General features: G+C 50.2%; 2 long non-coding RNA genes across 5 annotated transcripts in view; one reads left to right on the forward strand and one right to left on the reverse strand.

Annotated features, from left to right (window-relative positions):
• Positions 1-22,987, reverse strand: part of LOC147353051 (uncharacterized) — a 435,406-nt gene that overhangs the window by 164,114 nt on the left and 248,305 nt on the right. For all 3 annotated transcript variants that reach the window (XR_015145327.1, XR_015145328.1, XR_015145329.1), the window contains exon 3: positions 6,744-6,878. This is a non-coding gene — a long non-coding RNA (uncharacterized LOC147353051). The remainder of the gene's footprint in view (positions 1-6,743; positions 6,879-22,987) is intronic.
• LOC147353052 (uncharacterized) lies at positions 4,182-8,136 on the forward strand. 2 transcript variants are annotated; one of them, XR_015145326.1, is made up of 3 exons: positions 4,182-4,402; positions 5,464-5,581; positions 8,000-8,136. It is a non-coding gene; the product is annotated as an uncharacterized LOC147353052 (long non-coding RNA). The 2 variants fall into 2 exon arrangements; XR_015145325.1 differs by lacking the exon at positions 8,000-8,136 and having other exon boundaries at positions 5,464-7,793.

Here is a 22,987-nt window from a genome sequence, read left to right on the forward strand (position 1 = left end):
TAAAGAATCCACCTGCCAATGCAGGAGGCACAGGTTCGATCACTGGTCTGGGAAGATCCTCTGAAGGAGGAAATGGCAACCCACTCCAGTATTCTTGCCTGGAGAATTCCAGGGACAGAGGAGCCTGGCAGGTTACAGTCCATGGCATTGCAAAGAGTCAGACATGACTGAGCGACTGAACAACAACAACAAATTACAGAAAAACAAATCACCCACAACCCCACCACTCTATTATTTTAAGATTTTTGTATTTGAAAATGTTGCCATCATTTTAATCATATATATGTGTGGGTACTTTAAGAACATTCTAGCACCTTGAAGAACAGTGTGTTTATTAAGGTGATTTCTTGGAGGCCGAAGATTTAAGTTGGTAGTTAAAGGAAGAAGGTAGGAGGCAACCTTACGGATCATCATTTACAGATGGGGAAAGGAGACCAGACTTAGTAAGTAATATGCCCAGGGTGGCACAGCAGCTGAGTGGCAAAAAGCAAACCAGGGACTTTCTGGTGGTCCAGTGGTTAAGACTCTTCCAACCAATGCAGGGGATGTGGGTTCAATCCCCAGTCAGAGAACTAAGACACCATATGCCAAGGGGCTTAACTAAGCCTGTATGCCGCAAATTCTGAGCCCCGCGCCACAGTGAAAGATCTCAGACACTGCAAGGAAGATTCCACGTGCTGCAGCTAAGCAGCAAATAAAAAAAACCCAAACCCAGGTTTCCTGATGGTGGGATTTCCTGGTATACTACTGAGCCAGTCCCTGGGGTCTTACGGTCTACTCTTTTTCTAGCCTCTCATGTAAGGGGGTGGCATCCTGTTAAAAAAAAAATCTACTGCTCTCAATCCATTCGGGTGTTTTCCTTTCATGGTCTGTGTTGAACAGCAAAACAGCAACTGATTATTTATTGCAAGCCAACATTTTGCCCATCCCTGCTGCCCTTGTGCATTCAGGGAAAGTGGGATCCCGAGAGGGCAAGCTACTTGCCTGAACAAACACAGCTCGTCAGAGGCAGAAGCAGGCTCTCAACTGGCTCTGCTGGACCCCCCAAGCCTCCGAGAGCCTTGCTGCCCAGCCAGTGTCGGGAAGCCCCCAGGCCTCCAGCAGAGCCAGCTTCGGGATGTGAGGCTGTTTATTGTTCCTGGGGTTGTCTGTGCGGCCGTTGATGTGTCTGAAGAGGGTGGAGAAGGAAGGGGCCTCTGGTGGGGGTTGACCATCCAAACAGATTCGACAGAAGCCAGAGTGTAGCCAGGGCAGCGAAAGGCTGGTGAGCGGGCAGGGGGCCTGTGGATCTCTCGTGCTGTCTTGTGATAATGTCATGTGCTGCCCCCAGTGAGGAGGGGGCCCTGCACATCCTTCCTTGTACCCCAGGGCACCTGCTGCCAGCCAGCTCTTCCATGGGGCAGACCTGGACCGCCCAGCTGAGGCCTGGCTGATGTGGGAACCATGCTGCCTGCCGCCCAGGCACGTTGCTCTCCTGGTATTTGAGGACGTGGCCCAGCTTTCCCAGATGGGTCCCCGACACAAGCTGTGTAGCCCGCAGCCGCTCAGAGAACATAGAACAGGCCTTGGGCTGAGACTCCACCCCCCAGGTCTGCACGCGGTGACTGTGCGGTGCCTCCGAAGTGCTGTGCACTTTTCCTGGACTGTTTCGTGTGAGCCTGAAACAGCTCTCCAAGGTGGGGCCCATTCCAGCCCCACTTCACAGGCGAGCAAACTGAGGCTCCAGCTGGTGAAGCCACTCACCCAGGTAACAGACTAGCTTGTGACCTGGGCTTTCACAGCTGACACTGGACCTGATGTGACAGCTCAGGGGCTGCAGCTCGGGCTCTGCGGGATGCCTCTGTCACTTTCCAGCACTCTGGTCTTCAGAGATGGACTGACCTCTCTGTCTGTTTCCTCTTCTAGGAGATGCACGCGATAAGAAAGCCTGCCTCCTGCAGTGACGTGCATGGGTGCTAATTTGCTTCAGTCATGTCCGACTCTGTGACCCCACGGACTGCAGCCCGCCAGGCTCCTCTGTCCATGGGATTTTCCAGAATATTGGAGTGGGTTGCCATGCCCTCCTCCAGGGGATGTTCCCCACCCAGGGATCAAACCCGTGTCTCATGTCACCCGCATTGGCACGCGGGTTCTTTACCACCAGTGCCACCTGGGAAGGCCCTGGGGTTACAGAGGGGGTCAAGTAAACTTTTCCCTGAAGCCAATAGACTGCAGGGAAGATGTTTAGCATCTAATAGGTCCCGTCAAAGGCTGGCTGTGACCAGGTATCCCTGAGCACTGCCGAGCTTCCCCGGGTACCCATCTTCCTGTCTCTCCGCGTCCCCGTGTCACGTGTGGGTGATGATGGCCACCGTGAGGGTCACTGAGAAGATGGGAGATGAGGTGGGTGAAGCTGGTGTTCTGAGTGTCTGCAGCATCCTCTGGACTTGTACGTTTTTAATTTCAAATGTTCACCGTGTCTTCAGACGCCCTTGCAGTCCTGGCTGGGAGCACACTTCTCTCTGATAGCCGCCGTGAAGCCAGCATAAAATCAGCGCGTGGAATATGGCCACCAACACAGGGGTGTGGCCTTTATTAGTGCTGGTACTGGAGGGTGAAGCTGGCAGAGGACCCCAGGGGGCACCTGGTGACCCTCTCCTTTAAAAAGAAAAGGGAAATGGCTTCTATTTAGGCTGAAGCAACTTTCTGACAAAGAAGAGAAGGGAGAGGCTTTGTAGGAAGTTTTTTTTTAAGATTGTGTTCACTCAGGGGCTGTTACATTCAAGTTGTGACTTAATAACAAAAGAAATTCAGCTGGCATTTGGCTGAGTTTAGGCTGGTGTCAGCTGGTTCCAACAGGGCCTGAGGAGCAGGGAGTTCTGCCTTGGTCCCCGTGGGCTCTTCATCCTTCCATGGACAGGGGTGCCATCCTGTCAAGGAGGCGCTGGGGGCCAGGGTAGGGGCTCAGCAAGCCTGGATGATAGTTCCCGCCACCGTGGGCTTTTCTCATTAACCCGCGGTCACACGAGTCCATGAGTCAAAAAAAAACATGTGGACCTGACCCAGGGATGTGGGTGCAGGACGGATGGCCGTCTCTTGGCTTTGCTAATTGGGGTTCTCTTCTCATCCCAATCAGGTTCTGCTCTTCGTCTAAGCAGATGAGATAGGAAGGAAGCTGGGGTTTCCTAACAAGCCGGCCTAGCAGGGCCGCGCAGCCATTTCTAAGTGACCGGCCCGGGCGAGAATCCTGGTCGGTTTGGCAGTAGGCTCATTCCCCTGGGAGCGTGTCGGTGTGATGACCCCAGGGAAGCCAGAGTCGAGTGGAAGCCCCTTTGAAATCTGGCTGCAGACGTTGCCTTGAGCCGAGATGTCAAGATTCCTTTCCCGAGGAAGAAGTCCATCTGAGCTGCTGCCCCGTTTGTCCAGCAGAATGAGGAGAGCTCGGGCCGCCAGCCTGGACCCGAAGCCACGGCTGCTCTCCGAGAACAAAAACAGCACCGATGAGTAAGGGCCAGCGACTCTTTTTATTGCAGGCTTGGAAATTATCAAAATCAAATCAAGCCACATAAAACTGTGTCCTTCTTTTGTATCTTTTCATCAGAAGGACTTGAAGGAAAAAAAGATGTATCAGCATTTTTTGGTTTTTTTTCTTCTAATATATACAGAAATAATACCAAAAAGAGGCGCTTCAATGACTTTGCAAATTAACGCAAGAAGATGCCAACTTTAGATTTTTAAAACCACCACATATCCACTGGTCTAAGTCAAAACTAATAGTTAACATTGATAATGGATTTTTTTCCCCAGATTTTTTTTTTAATCTGAATATAAAAAAGTATTATATGTTATATTGACATTCAGGCTAAATCTTTCCCTTATAAGGTGTTTGACATAAATAGTTTTTATTATGTGACTCTTAATGGGAGGAATACACACATTTCTTAAAGGTCCCAGCTGCTATTGTTATTATCCGAGACATAAAATTGGAATCCCCACTTCCAATATCAAATTTTAGCACAAACCCTATAAAATGTATCTTGTCAGAATGTGTCAGAACCGCTAAGCTCTTTTCGGCTGAACAGACTGCAGCTGGCGCTTGGTCCCGGAGGCTGACTCCACTCCGTGTGTCCTCTGGGTTGCGGCAGTGAACCGGTCCGGCTGGCACCCCGCTGCAGGTCTAGCCGCGAGGGAGGCGTGGGGTCAGATGAGTGTGTCCCAGCGGCCGGCCCGGTGACACGAGCCTGCAGGGCCGGGCCAGGGCCTGGAGATAGGACCCGCCAGCAAGTATGCGGAGAATGTTTTTCTTCGGACTCTCCGGAGGCTCGCAGACCACAGGGATTCCGTCCGCAGTGACAGCCTTAACATTTGCCAGAGCCCTGGACGCCACTGCAGAAATGGCATTGCCCACCCGGAAAGTGAGAAGGTAACGTTTATTTTTGTATTTTTTCTCTCTCTCTCCCGTATACAGACTGGAGAAAGACCACCAAGCGTGGGCCATTTTTTTTTTTCCACCATGATGTACAATTCACATTTGTTAATCAAAAAAAAGTGCCCGAGGTCATCCACCTAGACTTTTTTTTTTTCCTTCTTCTTAAACAGGAAACGGGTTTCAGATGTTTATATGTTAAAAAGTAAGGCTACTAATCTGTTTAGCCATTTACCAGACCCTGGTTAACTCTCTCTTAACATTTTAACGTTCAGACCTCATAGAATGACATTCACTTTTATCTCTCTTGTTATTTAGAATTAAAAAAAAAAATCTTTCGATAGTCACCTGCTTTGGGGGAGCTGTTTCAGCGGAGTTTAAAATAAATGAGTTTGGTAGTTTAGTGACGTTGTTCTCTTAGTGGCATTGGTGTCCTGCAGAGTGGGTAGAATTCTCAGGCAGTTTGTTAAAACAGACTGTGAACACGCGTGTTTTCATGCGCCCACATTCAAAACAGGCATGTGTTGAGGCATCTTAGATTCACACCAGAGATTCACAAATGCACACCGTTAAGAGGTCCATAGCGATGGAAAAATTAGTTCTTTTACACATTGGCTCTTTTTCTTATGATCAGTGTGATATTTTCCACTGTTCTCAATATTAGGCTGTGAGCAGTCACAGAGAACAACCTTTTCCCAAGCGGGTCCGTGGTCATTTAGCCTGACGTTTGGAAATCAAAGTTCGTTTTATTGATGGATTTTTTTTCACCTCACTCCAGGGGTGGGAATTTTAAACAGTTGCTGGTGGTGAAAATATCTCCCAGTTTAGCACAGCAAATCAGTGATCTTTTTCTGTGTTGGGGAGGTTTACATATCTATAATTTGGAAGAAAGGGGTACAGATAGGAGAAATGTGAGTGCTTCTATGAATTTGTTAGTACACAAATCACTGGCTGAAAAGACTCTTTTAAACACAGAGGTCAGAGCAGAAGGAATTCTATCACTTGCTAACCCAGATCTGATGGCCCCCAGCATTTGACCAAATGCTTTCTATCTGCAGGTTGTATAAAGAGGCAAAATGATGGGTTTGGGAGACACGTTGTCAAGGAGAGAGAGAAACAGCTGAATTGAGACCAGCTCTAAGAATCAACTGAGCATTCTCCGGACCAGTGAAAGAGGTATTTGTAAAAATGAAAACAAAAAGACAAGAAGCATTCTCAATTTCCCTATAATTGTCCTTGTCTGTCTCCTACACAAATATGTATTTCCATGTGGCAGAAATACACTTATTTTCTTCCTCATCAGTTATCAGCAATGGCTGGAGAAATAATGGATACAAGTGTAAAAAAGGACATGTAATATATGCCCCAACTCTTTCAAAATAGGGGTGGGATGGGTTCGATAAAACAACATTTTAAATATGTGCTTTTGAAAAACAAACAAAATCTCGATTCCTCGGGGCTTATTTTAATTTGGTGTTAGGACGGCACAAGGCTACCCCGGTACAGGCGTTAGGAACCCTCAGTGCAAACACAGGTCAAAACGGCAACGGCACCACCTGCCTCAAAATGTGAGCAGCAAGCACAGAAAAGGCTTCTGGTGTGAAAGGAGTGCCTACGGAACGAGTCTTCAAAACGTCAGCACCAGCAGAGGTGGATCCGCGTGGCACAAATGCACACCAGCTCTGGTCTTTCTCCAGGACACGTCTGTGTTCCCAGAGACCCGCATCTCCCGCATCTTGACTGAGGAGAACACTTTTGGTTTGGGGAGCCCCGGGATGCTAACAGCAGTGGGGAAGCCTGATGCGGCATGTCCGCAGCTACAGAAAGGCCAGAGCAGCCTGCGGAGGACAGGGGTCTGCAGGAGGGTGGGGAGGGCCGCAGTTTGGGCGACGGGAATTTCCTCCACCCGGGGAAGGGCGAGGGGCACCGGGCTCAGACGTCCCTCGGCCCTCCTGTGTGAAAACCCCAGGACATGAACCACTCTGGGCCAGGACTTTCTGTTTTTAAAAATCTCTTTGGCCCCCAGACGTTATGAACAGAAGAATGCCGAAGTCTGCAACTCCAGGGCAATCACCGTGTCAGCTCGGAGCCGAGATGTTTCCCGAATGAACACCTGGGTGATGTAAATCACCCCAGGGGTAAACACTTCAGGCCTGGATGCAGGCTGGGCGGGGTGCACTCTCCCACCGGCCAGGTCCATAAACCAGGCGCTGGCCGGCCCTGCAAATGCTCCTTTCAACGACAAAGACCCCCCTCCGGGCCTGGGAGCAGATGCCTGCCCGGAGGTCGCTCAGATAACGGCCAGGGGGGCTCCCACCCTCCCTTCTGGCCAACTTACCCTGCGCTGCTCTGGGGGAGTGGAGCTGTCAGAGGTTTCTGTCCTTATGAATGACTTTACCATACCTACAGGCGGGAGTCGGGGCTACTGGCTTCGAGCTGGATATTTGTAAAGGGCGGCATGCAAAGATGAACCCTAAAAAAAGATGATTTGTGCTTTAATATCATGATAGTAAAATCATAACAGGAGTAATAGCAGTAATCTAAAGAGCTATATGAAATAACCCCTGGGACAGTAGAATCAAAGCGGCATTTCCTCTTTTAAAACAGAGTGAATTAAGATATTAAACTCTCTCTTCCCCCTCACTGTCTTAAATTCTTTGACTTTTAATGGATAACCATTCGGTTGGTACACTCCACTGATAAAAAAATCCCTGAGTGGGGGCAAGTAGATGGCAGATGGCAAAATATATTCCCGCAAAGATCGCCAAGTTGAGAATTTCTTCAGGTTCTGATGCTCTAAGTTAAGAAAAAGGTCTCTCCTAATTATCGGGCTAGGAGGGGTCTTTTAAATGATATCGCCTGTCTTTAGCCAGGCAGACGTGAGGACGAGCAACGTAAACATTATAAAAGCAGCCTTCAGCACAGGCTTTTTATGGCTCTATCCCTTTCCACTCGCAGCACGAATTAGAGAAACACACAGAATTTGAGAGAAGTTATTCTGCCTCCGGGATCAACCTTGCACCAAAGAAAAATAACCCAGAGAAATTATTCTGCTGCCTGAAACGAAGGCAGGATCAAATGGTTGCTGATCAGAGCAAATGTTTAAATTGGATAAGTCAAATCGAGCGTTATTAAATAAAGCTTGTTTAATGTGTCTCGGACAGAAAACGTCTTTTGAAGAGTGCTGTAAACCTGATATTAGGAATCTGGCCGAGTGCACGTCTTGGGGCTCGACCGGTGCGCACCGGAACCGTGTTCTTACGACAGAAAATGTGATATTCTCCCTTCATGATGTATTTTTTTTCCCTGTGTATTAAATGAAAGCAGAAAGGTTTTTATGTAGTTCTTGAAAACTGTTAATGCGAGTTAATAAATAGGAGACAACCGACCCACGTTTTAATGTTTATTCATCAGACTCAGCTCCGCTTGGCCAGCCGGGGGATACCGGGACGACGTGCGGTGCTGGAACGCCGGCGTGTGGGGTGGCTTTCCCACCACGGCACAGTGGGGTCGCAGCTGACCCGTGCTCTCAGCAAACTGAAAACCACTCTCTAATGAGTTTTACAATATTTACATTTTCAATTTTATTTATAGGATGCCAGATGTCTACATTCAAAAGAAAAAAAATCATTTGGAATATAAGATCCCACCCCTTCCGCACACCCGGTGGCATCTCAGGCATTTGTGAGTTCCCACTGCCAGAGGTGTGTGTGTGTGTGTGTGTGTGTGTGCCCGCCACCTGGGAGCCGGGGTTGGGGGTCTCTCGGGGGGTCAGGGAGGTGGCGATGGGGCCTGTGCCCCACTATCTGCATGACCAGGAGCCCGTCTTTATTTCTGGGCCCCATTTTCTCCTTCTGTGAAAAGGCTGGGGCACATCCCAGCACTGTGACCCTTTGCACCGCTTAAGGGTCACCGTGTCCTCCTAAAGCCCTTCCAGGGACCCCTGAGAGGCAGCTCGGAGCAGACCTGAGAAAGTGGCTGCACAGCGTGCATGTGAACTGGGGTCCTGGAATCACTAACGGCTTTTCTTGCTTTACCCCTAAATGTGGTCTCAGAGGGACTTCCCTGGTGGCGCAGTGGTTAAAACTGCTTTCACTGCAGGGGACTCAGGTTTGATCCCTTGTCGGCGGACTAAGATCCCACATGCCATTCGACACAGTGGAGAAACACAAATAAGTAAAATAAGAAGAAGAAGAAAATAAGTAAGAAAACAAAGTGGGCTTAGAGCATCCAGGTCACAGCAGAGGGGATTGAAAGGTGCTTTGAAAATACAGGTCAGAAATTTTATTCACTTTGTTTTTGCTGTCAACTGACTCAGCACCCAGACTCAGGAACCAACAGCCCCGCTCTGCTTTATCTCCTGCATTTCAGCCACATCTCGTCTCCAAGTGACTCAAGCTCCTCAGATTCCCCCGCTAAGACCTCATCTGCCCCAGGCCCTTGCTGGGAAATTGTCTCCCCTTTCCCAACACAGACAATGAGCAGTGCGCCTTCCAGCTCGTGCCCACTTCAATACCCAGCCTGGTTCCTTCCTGTGGAGCAGTGCCGTCCAGCGGTGCAGGCAGCAAGTGTCTGCGTCCTGCGCATGACCGGGGAAGCACTAGGTGGGACGGGGACAGACCCACAGCCCCTGCAGCTCCCGGGGGGCCTCCCCATGTCACCTCCCTCACTCTTGGGCAGGCATTGTTGCCCCACTTCTTAGCAGACTCTTCAAATCACCGTGCATCCTGCAGCCCAGTGGGACTGCACTGACCCTCCTAGGTCCTTGTCCAGCTTGGACAGAGGGTCCAGCCGAACATGCCGTGGGACAGAGGTTCTCAGCATGGCCTGGAAGCCCCGCCGCCTGTGTCTCACATGCCCCAAGGAGGGGGATTCCAGGCACTTGCTGCTTTAGCAAAGCCTCCCACGCTGCTGCTGCTTCGGTGACCCAGTAAGAGCAACTCCTCAGGAGCCTAGTTCCCTCCGAGGCTGCAGCAACCTTGCACCTCCGGCATCAAAGCCTGGACCGAAGGCCAGGAAGGAGGCGGTATCGCAGGACCGGTTGTGTGGCCGGCCTGGGACACAGGAGGAGAGAGGAGAATGGTGGGGGAGGGGGGACAGATGGACAGGAGGAGAAAGCCTCGGAGACCTGCGGAGCAGCAGCTGAGAATCAGGAGATAAGTGGGGTGGGCAGGAGGTGGAGATGAGAGAGGCCGGGGGAAGGGGCGGTGGGGGCAGGCGGCAGGGGTCTCGCATCTTTCTCCCCTTCACCATTTGGCTCACGTCCGCCCCAGAGACTCTGTCTCCTGCTCGTCCCACCTCTACCTCCCATCCCCCCGGCCCGGCGGGTCCCAGCCCTGCCTGTCCTTTCTGGTCCCTGAGAGCTCCGATGGTACAGATGCCCGACCCCACCCCAGAGACTCGGAGGGGGTTGCATCGGGCGTGGAATCCAGCTTCAGCACATTCTACCTGCTCCCAGGCGGTCCCCTGATCTGAGCCTCAATTTATACACTCAACTTCCTTCATGAGCTTGCACTTGGCATGCTGGGGACTTCAGAGGTTTGTCTGTCCTTAATCGGCACCCGCACTGGGTGAAAGCCTGCAGTGGTCCAGGGGCCACCTCGTCTATACAGAAGCATTACCTCCATCGGTCAGACACTCGGGTTGAGGCCTGGTGAGGCAGATGTACTGGGTGCTCTGGCTCTGCTCGGTCCCCTGAGGTGGTCTGCCTGAAGGACCGTGAAGGAGCCCCTCCCTCGTTAACCTGTGTGCCCCACCCCCACCCCTCGGCCTCTCTGTCCACCCCACCCCACTGGCAAAACCAAGAGAATGAACTGGACAGCTCTGAACAGTTTCTGAACCGAGACCCTGACTTGCACAAGAATCCCTGGTCTCAGCACACAGCTTTCTCTTTCTTAGTAAACGCATTGAGAAAACAGAATACAAAAATGTCTTCCGAAAACAGTTCTGACAAAACTTCTAAAATCTTCTTAAAAAAATGATCAAGTCTTGATGACTTTGAAACATACATTCCAGTTATTTGTTTGAAGTAATTCTGATGTCTCACTGCCCCTCACTGCCTTGTAAATTGCAATCCATTACTGACTCAATGTACATGAATTTGCGGAAACTCAGGGAGATAGTGAAGGACAGGGGAGCCCGGCGTGTTGCAGTCCATGGGGTTGCAAAGAATCAGACACGGCTTAGTGACTGAACAACAACCATTAATGAACGTTAACACAGGATATCTAGCAAGTCAGGCACTGTTTGGGAAACCTCACGTGGCTTCATTCAGTTCACTGTGGCAATGACCCTGCCGTGCAGGCATCACTTTTGTGTCCATTTTACAGGTTGGATAAGTGAGGCAGCGAGGTCAGATGTGAACCCAGGTGGTCTGGCTCCACAGGTGGGCAGGGCTGGGGAGCCAGGCAAGCAATACCGAGTTGCAAGATGGAACTCTGTTATTTAGGAGAATTTCTGAGACGCAGCCCCAAGCCAGCCCTGCCGCTCTCTGTGAGTCTGAGTCACTTTTCCTTTCTCAAGCCCAGTTTTCTCTCCCATAAAGCAAGAGCGGTCCTATGGGTGTGCTGTCTCCACTCCTTTCCACCACCAAAAGTAAGACCACCAATCCCCTCCTCCATACTTTCCAGGGCCTGACGCCTGAGCTTCTGGTTTGTGATAAACTGGGCTCTGTTCTTAAGGAAGAGAAGAATGTTTTCTGGAAATACCAAGCCGGTCTTTGCTGGGACAAACCTTGAGGCTGAGGCACAAGGAAAGTGGGGCAGGCTTGGACGTGCAGCAGGACCCCTGGCTGGCTCAGGGACCCTCTGACATTCTGACCCCGGGACAGGGAGGACTCTGAGCTCTGGTTTCTCTACGAGACGGCAGGGGGACAGACACACTGTGGTTCCTGTGGAGCTGAGCTGCCAGCAGCCCTGGAGTCCAAGAGCTGGATCCCATCTCTCTGCAAATCCAAAGGAGGAATCCCCCACACCTTCTGGGTCCTGTCAATCAGGAAATCTCAGCTCTGGGAGGATTACATAAAGCAACACTCCACGTTCATGAAAGAGCAGCCCAGAGCTTTCCACAGCCTTCCAAAGTCATCACAACAAAAAGCAAAGAGCACAGGCGGGACTCCTGTCTATAAACATCTTCTCACACCAACCAGAGGAGAGAGGCACCACTGTGAACCCATTTTTCAGATGCAGATACTGAGGCACAGAGCAGTTATGAAATTTAAGTAAGGTCACACTTGGAGCTGATCTCTGGTCCCAGATGGTCAGCCTGAAGGGCTGTTAACCCTCAGCTTCCCCAGTTTCTCCAGGTACCCAAGAGGTGGGAGTTATTATTATTATTGGGTTTTGGTCAAAAATAATTTTTTCTTAGACAGCCGGCACAGCTATAGAGAGTCACCACCAGAAAACAACACCGATGCAGCCCACCTACGAAATTCACACACAAGAGGGATGCGAGAGGCGCACACACCATGTCTGCTGAGCCGTCCCCTCAGCTCTCCACCTCTGATCCTCACCTCCTTCCTGCCTCTTACTCAGTACCGCCTGATATCATGTCTTGAGTTTGCACTCACCCAGAAAATGTAAGCTCCTTGACGTCAACTATTTTTGTCTATTGGGTTTGACATCATATCCTCAGCACCTAGAACAGTGCCCAACACATACGACTGCAGCAAGTATCTTTAAATAGGTGGATGAATGCATTGTGCTCAGTTATTCAGTCACGTCGTGGCCGAGTGGTCTTTGTGACCCCAAGAACTGTAGCCTACCAGTCTCCTCTGTCCATGGGATTTTTCCAGGCAAGAATACTGGAGTGGACTGCCATTTCCTTCTCCAGGGGATCTTCTCCACTCAAGGATTGAACTCGCGTCTCCTGCATTGGTAGAAGGATTCTTTACCACTGAGACACCTGAGAAGCTGAAGGATAAATGGGTGATGCTTTTTTCAGAGCTTTGTCATCTTTCTGAACTCCCTTTAAAAAAATCTGTAAAATGGGACTTGTGGTTGCCAAGGGGGAAGAGGGTAGAGGAGGGAAGGACTGGGAGCTTGGGATTAGCAGATGCAAACTATTTCATGATGGATAAACAACAAGATCCTATTGTAGAGCCCAGGGAACTATATTCAATATTCTGTGATAAACCATAATGGGAAATATGAAACAGAGTATTTTATATATATATATGTATATATATATATATATATAACTGAATCCCTTTGCTATACACAGAAATTCACACACTGTAAATCAGCTATATTTGAATAAAATAATTTTTTTTAAAAAGTCTATAAAATGGGCTGAGTGCTCCCCACCATAGGGCAAGGGGAGGCAAGGCCGGTCAGCTGTCCAGCTTGCGGTGTCCCGTGCATCTCAGCACAATTGGCCGAGCTGTATGTCCTCCCCAGACACCCAGGGAACCACCCGCCCCACCCCCCATCCGCAGCCTGTGAGGCTGCCTGTTCTGGAAGCTGCCACCGCTGCCCTCTGCAGTCTCTGGGCTTTGTCTGCCCCATGGCCTGTGATCTTTCAACAGTTAAGAGCATCGCTAATAAGAGATTTGAGAACAATTTGTGTCACTTGGAGAAGGCTGGGTTTCTGGAGGGTGGCTGGATCTTAGGTATTGAGTGAGCTGAAGTCTCTGCTAATTCCGCTGACTTTGAACAATAAACAGCCTCACACCCTCCATTGTTCTGGGGCCTGGTGCGGACCAAGTGGGCCCTCCCCCGGGAACCCTGAAAGGATTCCTTAGAGAGTGGGTGTTGACCTCTATCTCACCTGGGAGCCTCTGCTCTGGAGAAGGTCTGGCAAACGGCAGGGCCACTTAGCACTCCTGACCCACAGAACCAGAGTTTCCACAGCCCATACCCGCCTTCTGGGAGGATGGCCCTGCAAGCGGGGCATCCCAGGGCAGAGACTGCACACACACACGCCCCTCCTGTGTGCTCCTCCACAGTCGTTTTAGTTCACGGTGGGCAGGGACTTAAAAATGAAAGTACAAGGACATGGATGAATGTAAACCTTGACGATGCATTCCAACATACACTAGGTGAAGACAAACACTGTCTGATTCCACTTATGCGAAATACCTAGAGCAGACAAATTCACAGGGTTAAGAAAGTAGGTTGGTAGATGCCCGGGGCTGGGGCTGGGGCTGGGGGGCTGGGAGTTAGTGTTTAATGGAGACAGAGTTTCAGTTTAGGAAGGTGAAAAATCTGGGAGATGGATGATGGTGAGGGTTTCACAATAAAGTGAAGGTAATTGGTGCCACAGAGCTGTCCAGTTAAATACGGCTAAACTAGTATGTTTTATATTATGTGATTTTTACCACAATAAAAAGCATTAAAAAAACAAAAACAAACTTGCATTTATTTCTTTTGAAAACTAAGTATTATAACATGTTTGTTATAAAACAAAATATTTATTATAGAAACTATATGAAAAATGTAAATGCTTAAGGAGTGATTTATTAACTATAATCTTGCCATCCTGGGATTCACTGCTTTGTATCTTTTGCCGTATTTTATGTCTCTGTCCTTCTGTCTGTAGAATACAGCTTGAATTATTATATAATTTTAGATCCCGTTGTTCTCTTATTACTATTTTATCATCAGATATTTTCATTTCTTTCAATATCCTTGGGAACTCACGTATTTTAAAATCGGAAAAACAAACCGTATTGTGAAGAAGGCAAAGTCCAGAGGGAACGATGATTCTGCCAATGGACGGAAAAGCCAGGACAGACACACGGTGAGGACGTGGGGTTAATGTCAGCCTTGAAGCTCATTGTGTGTTTACTGACCCCATCCCCTCCTCATGGGCACCGAGGCTGCTCCTGAGTACTCATCTTTATAAACATTGCTGTGGACAGAGATGCTTAGATGTAAGTCCTTGTGAACCTCCCCGTTCACCTCCTGCAATAATCTCCCAGCAGAGGAGTCAGGGACCAAAGCGTGTGGAAGGGAAGAAGGCTGCAGGTTCGTTCACCCAAGTCTCCCTACAGTGTGTGCGAAAGCCGCTCACGGCCTTGGACGCTGAGCAGTGACACCTTTAACTTTCTTTCTGTTGTTGTCCAGGGTTTCTCTAGTTTGGTTCTGAAACACCCTCCTGAGCCTGGTCTCTCGAGGGAGGGAGCTGGATTAGCCACGAGTCCCTCCAAGGGAGAGCATCTGGGGAGTTCAGGTTCTGGGGAGTTCAGGCTGCAACACCCCCACCCCCAGCTCGGTTTGGTTTTCAATCTTTGCCACCTGGGGGGATTTGCTCCATGAGGCAGTGGGGGTGGGGGGTGGGGTGGAAGGGCAAGCAGACTTGCAAACTCTCACCTGGGGTTGAAAGGAGCTTTTGATAAGAAGCCTGTCCCTTTTAAAAAGCAAATGGTCCCCAGAGGGCTTCTGGAGTCTGTCCTCAGGGGGTGGACGTGTGGAGCTGATGGTGACCTGCCCACTGCCCCCTCCCCACTCCCCCAGCCCCCGAGGCTGACCAACTCGCCCATCACTCAGCATTCTTTGGCCTGATGGGGCTTGGGGCATTGGAGGACTCAGTCTTGCCTGAAACAGGAACGACGCAAGTGCCTGGTGGGTGCTGCTGAGCCCCTGCTCCACAGCACAGAGAAATCCTGCGGCTCCACAGCCCTGGCTATCTGCTTCTCTCCTTCCCCAGGCTTATTTTTGATTGTTTTTAATACTGAGGTGGAATTAACATACCATCAAACGAACCCCTTAAAGCATACACATCCATGGCATTTGGTACATTTGTGATGTTACAAACTCACGGCCTCCATCCAATTCTAGAATACCTTCATCACCCCAAGAGGGAATCCCGGATCCACTGGTCACCATCTTCACCCCCAATCCCCTCCCCGAACGTCCCCAGAAGAGGCAAAAGGAGAGAGACCTCTGGTAACCCCTAATCTCCTCTCTGTCTGTACACATTTGCCTTTTCTGAGGACATTCCATTTAAATGGAATTGCGCAACATGTATTACGATTCTCCTGGGTCTGGCTTCTTTCATTCAGTATAACCCTTTCAAGGGTCATCCACGTTGTAGCCCGTATCAGCGCTCTCTTCCATTGTATGGCTGAGTAATAGTCCACTGGATGGACAGACCATGTCTGTCTGCGGCTGGACACTGGGGTTGTTCCTAGCTTTTGCCTGTTCTGAACACTGCTGCCTACTGTGACCATCTGGAGTGCCTGTAATCAGTCCTTCAGGTACACACCCAGGGGTGGAGTGTGGGTCCTATGGTGACTCCATGTTTAACTTTCTGAGGAGTTGCCAGACAGTTTTCCACAGCTGCACCATTTGTGTATCCACCAGAAGTGTACGAGCGTTCCACTTTCTCTTGAGGCTGTTGTTCAGTTGCTCAGTCATGTCTAGCTCTTTGCGACCCCATGGACTGCAGTACACCAGGCTTCCCTGTCCTTCACCATCTCCCGGAGTTTGCTCAAACTCATGTCCATTGAGTCGGTGATGTTATCAAGCCATCTCATCCTCTGTTGCTCCTTCTCCTCTTGCCCTTAGTCTTTCCCAGTGTCAGGGTCTTGTCCAGTGAGTTGGCTCTTCACATGAGGTGGACAAAGTATTGGAGCTTCAGCATCAGTCCTTCCAATGAATATGCAGGGTTGATTTCCTTGAGGATCAACTGGTTTGATCTCCTTGCAGTCTAAGGGACTCTCAAGAGTCTTCTCCAACACCACAGTTCAAAAGCATCAATTCTTTAGCACTCAGCCTTCTTTATGGTCAAACTCTCACATCCGTACAGGACTACTGGAAAAACCACAGCTCTGACTTTGAGGACTTTTGTCGGCAAAGTCTGGTCTCTGCTTTTTAACTCACTGTCTCGGTTTGTCACGGCTTGTCGTCCAAGGAGCAAGCGTCTTTTAATTTCACGGCTGTAGTCATTGTCCGCCGTGATTTTGGAGTCCAAGAAAATAAAATCTGCCACTATTTACATTTTCCCCCCAACTTTTTGCCAGTTTCTCTAGTTCAGCCTTATTTTATGTGTACATAATTTAACTTATTTATTTTGGCTGTGCTGGGTCTTCGCTGCTGCTTGCGGGCTTTTCTCTAGTTGCAGCGCGTGCAGGCTACTCTCTGGTTGTGGTGTGCAGGCTTCTCTTTGCAGTGGCTTCTCTTGTTGAGGAGCACGGGCTCTAGAACACAGGCTCAGTACTCCAGGGCGTGTGGGATCCCCCCGGGTCAGGGATCTAACCTGCGTCTCTGGCAGGCAAATTCTTTCACCAGTGAACCACCTGGGAAACGCAGCTGAGCCTTAAATGAACAGCGTCTTTCCAGAGGCACCGTTCTGCCTTCTCGGTCTGCATAACGATCCCAGTGTGGACTGTGGGGGGCTGGGATGTCCCCCACGTTGTTGTGCGGGCAGCTCTCTATGGAAGACCCTTGGCAGGCAGCGGCCCCCTCCCCCATCTCCTGGCATCGTGACACTCCTCCTGGCTCAGTTTCCCTATTGAGAGAACAAGGCATCCGAATCCTAGTTGAAGGGCTATTGCAAGCCCAGTGCCCAGCTCACAGTGGCATTCTGTTAAGAGTGGCTGTTAGCTCACACTCAGAAAGTGGGGGACAGGGGCCATAAGAGGCATCCTGACTTTGAGGACGGCCCCCCTCCCCCAGCTGGTGCTCTTCACTATCTTAATTAGCTACAAGTCATGTAAAATGTACTGTCAGGACCGTAACTAACTAAGACGGAAAAGGTGCTTCTGAAACTTGAAGAAATGGCAAAAGGTGGAGATTTGAACCAGATTGTTCTTAGGTCGCCTCCGGTGGAGGGGGCAGTCTGTCCTGCATGGATGGCTGTCCAGGAGGGTGTGGACGTGGCTACCTCCATAGCCCAGTGGGCTCTGTACACAGTCCCTTAAGGGCTAAATAAATGCAGTGATTTACTGAGAAAAGACCTGTCAGGGCCACCTCTGGCTCTGAGATCTGAGGACTTGTGGGAGAGGACAAGCATTCATCATCTGCTGGGACATGGTCCTGTCAACAGTCACCCTGATGGGGACAGGACCCGGCCGGCAAGGGGCAGCTGCCCGCCCTCCCCCAGCCTGCTCTCCTGGGGCAGTGAGGGGAGGACAGAGGTGGAGGGGAGGCATGCTGAGCAGGGGTGCAGCCCTGCTCTCTTCCCCCAGCTGTCTGGTGGCTCCCTAAGGTGTGAGAATCAGAGCAGGATGGCCCTGGGGACCCAGACCCCTCCCGCAGGGACTCCAGGCAGGGTCATGGCAGGCCTTGGCAGACCTGGGTTTGGAGACCAGGCAGGCAGACTCCCTGGGGAGGACGGGACACGCCCTGACCATGGCCAGAGGTCTGGTTCTGGATCATGCTTGCCCCTGCCCCAGATGCCATGATCTCCAGCTAGTCTCCCATCTCACCAGGAGGTACGTTTTTATCTGTGAGATGAGGAGGAGGAATTTTCACCTTCCAGGGCTGTGAGAGCAAATGAAGCAAGGCGGGCAAGCCAGAGCTCCTTGGGGGAGACACATATTTTGTGTATGTGAAAAGGGAGATGTTTAGGCCGGTGTCCAACAGACATGGAATTCAAGCCACATATGTAATTTAAAATGTTCTAGCAGCCATATTCAAAAAGACGCAAGAGGGAACAGGTGGAATTGATTTTTCAAATATTTTAACCACTGTATTCAAAATACATCATCCTGCAATTAACATAAAATTATCAAGATATTTAATGCTTTCTGCTATGAATTATTCAGAATACGGCGGGTACTTCACAGGGTGTCTCAGCTCCAACCAGACATGTTTCAAGCGCTCAGTCCCCATGTGTGGCTGGGGCCACTTTCCTGGTCCCTTCAGGACCAGGAGCGTCCCATCTCTGGGGGTGGGCTTCCCGCTGTGCTCTGCTGCCCCCACCCTTTAGTTTTAGGGGGCCCGGGGGTTACACCAGGTCCTGGGTGGGGCTTCCCTGAGCTACGGCTCCCCTAAGTGGGGGAGGGTAGATGTAATCTCTGCCACTGCCGTCTCTTTAGGGTGCTGCACATTTGGGGAGGGGCTAATGTAAGAATTGGTTTGTGTATAAATGAGATACGTGGCCAGTGTTAGCAGTAAGGATGTTTACTGCAGTGCTACTTAGAAGAGTGGACAGATTTGAAATAGGGGCTCAAGGAATCAGTCCCGTGACCACAGAAATGGATCACACGGAGGTTACTGGTGACCTGGGCGAGGGTAGGTTAGTGGCTGCGGGTGTGAGAAGCCAGACTGGAGGGTGTTTAATCAAAATGTGATTGTGGGGGGAAAAGGTGATCCCTCTTCCGCATTTTAAAAAAGAAAATACGGATGGGTATCACCAAGACGTGAACTGCTCATCTCTGGTTGCTGGGTGGTTTCGGGTTTCCTTCTTTTTGTGTATCTGTGGTTTCTAATTATCCCACTACAAACATGTTAGTTGAAGAATTGTTGTTCAGTTGCTCAGTTGTGTCCAACTCTTTGCAACCCCATGGATTGTAGCACGCCAGGCTTCACTGCAGATGGTGACTGCAGCCATGAAATTAAAAGACGCTTACTCCTTGGAAGGAAAGTTATGACCAACCTAGATAGCATATTCAAAAGCAGAGACATTACTTTGCCAACAAAGGTTCATCTAGTCAAGGCTATGGTTTTTCCTGTGGTCATGTACGGATGTGAGAGTTGGACTGTGAAGAAGGCTGAGCGCCGAAGAATTGATGCTTTTGAACTGTGGTGTTGGAGAAGACTCTTGAGAGTCCCTTGGACTGCAAGGAGATCCACCCAGTCCATTCTGAATGAAATCAGCCCTGGGATTTCTTTGGAAGGAATGACGCTAAAGCTGAAACTCCAGTACTTTGGCCACCTCATGTGAAGAGTTGACTCATTGGAAAAGACTCTGATTCTAGGAGGGATTGGGGGCAGGAGGAGAAGGGGATGACAGAGGATGAGACGGCTGGATGGCATCACCGACTTGATGGACGTGAGTCTGGGTGAACTCCGGGAGTTGGTGATGGACAGGGAGGCCTGGCATGCTGTGATTCATGGGGTCACAAAGAGTCGGACACGACTGAGCGACTGAACTGAACTGAACTGAACTGAGGCTTCCTTGCCTTTCATCATCTCCTGGAGTTTGCTCAAACTCATGTGCATTGAGTCAATGATGCCATCCAACCATCTCATCCTCTGTCATCCCCTTTTCCTCCTGTCTTCAATCTTCTCCCGCATCAGAGTCTTTTCCAATGAGTCGATTCTTCCCATCAGGAGGCCACAGTATTGGAGCTTCAGCATCAGTCCTTCCAATGAATATTTAGGGTTGATTTCCTTTAGGATTGACTGGTTTGATCTCCTTGCTGTCCAAGGGACTCTCAAGAGTCTTCTCCAACACCACCATTCAAAAGCATCAGTTCTTTAGTGCTCAGCCTTCTTTATGGTTCAACTCTTACATCCATGGGGCATTCAAACTTTTCAAAAGTATAAGCAACATATTGGGATCATAATAATCAACCTTAGTTTTGGGAGCACAGATGGAAAGCGGGTTGAGTATCCACTGACGCGAGCTGGGGTGCGATTTCCCAGAGATGCCAGAAACGGCGTATGAAACCCTCTCCAACCCTCTCCTGACCCAGCCTGACTTACGAGGTCCTCCCTAGACCATCACCACCTTCAGGAAAGGGGAAACCTATTCACTGAGTATCCATTTACTAAATGCCTGGCACTGATCAGGACACAAACTCATGTCCATCTTTATAGATGAAAACACTGACACTCAGAGAGGGAAAGACACCTGCCCAGGAGCCCTCAGCCTGTGAGTGGAGGAGGGGCAGGAGACCGTGAGGACGGTGGCCCTGGGGGCTACATGCACCCACCAGTCTCAGAAACAGGTAACTGACGCATTAGGAGCTCATTTCACCCTCCAGTGGCCCCTCAGAGCACGGCAGGCTCCTCAAGCCCAGTTTACAGGTGAGGCACCTGAGCTCAGCAGGGCCTGTGTATCTGACCGGGCTCAGGCCACTGGGAAAGGATGGCACCCAGATGGCCCACCTCTGGACCACCCGCCCTGCCTCCTTCCCCTGTATCCCACTGCTGGCTCTTTGACTTTTCTGGGCCTTCTCGAGGGTCACAGCACGGTGGGCACCCAGAAGTACCCCTACGGGCGCCCACGGAAGGACGGCCCCTCCTCGCCACCACTGACCTGCGCCAGAAAGCCCGGCGTGGGCTTCAGTGCTGTGCGTCGGGCTCTGAACAAAATCAGACCAGCTTTAGGACTGGGATTGGAGGAACCATAAAAGGAGAAGTGTGGACAGCAGAGACAATAAACGCACATGTGGGCTGGGGCTGCGGGAGTGTGTGCACTGGCGTGGGGGCGGGAGAGGGGCTGTTTAATTGAGGTGAAGGCTTGGGCCGATCCTTGCTGTTTGCAGGAAGCCCAAATAAGGGAGCCAGGAAAGGGCTCAGGGATGCGTGTGCCCTTGTTCATCCACTCTGTGCCCAGGCCGATTCAGTCATAAGACCTGGGGTCCACTTGTGCGGGCACAGAGTGCCTAGTTAAGTGGAATGGCAGGACAGTTAACCTTGGCAGGCCTGCCAGGAGCTGGGCGGCCTCCATCCGCCCACCTGCCCTGTCAGCTCCCAGCTGATGTCCTCACTTCACAGGTGGCTTGGGGATGTGTGGGCTGAGCTCAGGCAGGCGCAGAAGGCAGGGGCCAAGCCCTCGACATGCGACTCAGCTGACTGCGTGCCAAGGAACAGCAGGCCTCTGGGGGAGAGAATGCCTCCCATTTTAAGGAAAAGACCAGGGGATGGGGGATGTTAAATATGCTGATGTAGGCACTTTCCTGGTGGTCCAGTGGCTAAGATTCTGTGCTCCCAATGTGGGGCGGGGGGCTCGGGTTTGATCCCTGGTCAGGGAACTGGATCACGCACACTGCACTAAGACTCCGCCTGCCGTAACTAGAGATTTCACATGCCACAGCTTAAAGATCCCGCATGCCACAACTGGAAAAAAAATCGCATTGAAGAGCCCACAGGCCGCAACTACGACCCAGCGCAGCCAAGAAAAGCAATAAATATTAAAACAAACAAACAAACATGCTGATGTCTGGGCCACCAGGACACTCTGGGCCTGGATATAAGTTAGTCTGTTTGTTGTTTCTGAGTCGCCCCTGGTGATTGTCCTGAGCAGGCTGGGTTGAAAGCTCGGCCGTAACCCATCACCACCAAAGTGAGGGCCCCGTCATGCTGTCCCTCAGGCCCTGTCAGAGGGTCTGAGTGGGTTTAATGCCTGCCTGTCACCCTCGTGAAATTCATCACCGTTGAACAAGGCCCCCTGCCTGGGAGCATCCTTCCTTCCACAGGCCAGGCTGCCGACTCGGGTACCCGGGGCCATTGCAGGCTTTCTGGACATTGTAAAATACAGCTTGCTGCTGTAGCCACTCAGGTTATATAACACGCAGTAATCAATCCAAACGAATAAACACAAAGCCAAGAATCAAAACCAGCCACAGCGTGAAACCCAGCAGGCGGCAACACCGCAGCCCGGAAACGAGAGGCCAGGGCAGGGCTGGACCCGGCAGGGCCCCGGGAGCTTCATCTGAGCCCTGATTACAATCATCGCCATGGCGATCTGGGGAGGACAGATGGCTGTGGGCCAACGGGGCCTTCCAGCACCCCCCACCTTTCTCCTCGCCTTGGAGAGGTCCCCTCCTTCTTCTCCTCTCTCAGGCTCCCCACTACCTGTAACCATCTGTGGGGGTTGAACGATAAGATCTGTTCACATCCTAACCCTTAGACGCTGTGAATGTGACCTTGTTTGGAGAAAGAGTCTTTGGAAACGGTATGTTACCCCCTTCGTATGTCTGCTTACTTCAGTCTGGCAGTCATATAGGTGCAAACACTTTCTGGGGGAACAATAATCTACATTTTCTTACGCTCCTCTGCACATTGTATGCTTTTGATGTCTTCTTTCTTCATGTTCAATCTTTTGCTGTTCATTGTGGTTATCATCACTTTTACAGAAAATTTATTTTTTAACCTGTGTACTGGCTTAAGTGATTTACTTTCCAACTATGATTTTCTCTTTCCTATAGCCTCTTGCTTCTTTTCTATTTAGTAAAGATCTTTCAATATTTCCTTTAGGATAGTTTGGTGTTGCTGTATTCTACCATTTTTTTGCTGGCCTGAGAAATTCTTTATCTGTCCTTATATTCCGAATGATTATCTTGCTGGGTTGCATGTCCTCAGACTTTCCCTTTCAGGACTTTGAATATATCTCGCCACTCCCTTTGACCTGCAGTGTTTCTGTAGAGAAATTAGCTGACAGCCTTATGGGAGTTCCCTTGTAATTAAATCTTTGTTTTTCTCTTGTTGCCTTTAGAATCCTCTCTTTATCTGTAACTTCTACCATTTTAATTATAATATGTCTTGGTGTAGGTCTGTTTGGGTTCAACTTGTTTGGGACCCTCTGTGCTTCCTATATCTGGATATGTTTCCTTCTTTAGGTTTGGGAAGTTTTCAGCCATAATTTCTTGAAAGACGTTTTCAGTCCCTCTTTCTCACCTCTTCCCCTGGAATCCCTGTTCTGTGTAGGTTGGCATGCTTTATATTCTCCCATAGGTCTCTTATACTG

Source organism: Bos grunniens, chromosome 18 (genome assembly GCF_055505025.1).
Source record: "Bos grunniens cultivar Pamir isolate PY7600 chromosome 18, Bosgru_T2T1.0, whole genome shotgun sequence".
NCBI lineage: Eukaryota > Metazoa > Chordata > Mammalia > Artiodactyla > Bovidae > Bos > Bos grunniens.